The following is a 300-nucleotide window of genomic DNA, read 5'->3' as shown; positions in this document are numbered from 1 at the left end:
AAATATAACAGTACTCCACTGTGATGCATTAGATCACAGTGATGAGTATTAGACCCAGTTCTTTTGAAAACTTAAAGTTGGTGCTTTTTTCTGAATAATGTTGTACAAGCCTGTTGAAAAAACCTGCATATCCTGGTTAGGTATGTTTTGAAGCATGGCTGCTGGTTTGAGATGGTCCTGAGCAGGAGCTAGTTGCTTAGGACCAGCTTAGAACCAGCACATGACAAGCTAAAGTCCAGCTTAAACCAGTTTATGACCAGTTTAAACCAGCAGCCATGCTTCAAAACATACCTAACCAGC

This window comes from Sinocyclocheilus grahami, unplaced genomic scaffold (assembly GCF_001515645.1).
Source record: "Sinocyclocheilus grahami isolate Dianchi unplaced genomic scaffold, SAMN03320097.WGS_v1.1 scaffold21130.1, whole genome shotgun sequence".
Taxonomy (NCBI): Eukaryota; Metazoa; Chordata; class Actinopteri; order Cypriniformes; family Cyprinidae; genus Sinocyclocheilus; species Sinocyclocheilus grahami.
This window is presented reverse-complemented; position numbering follows the sequence as displayed.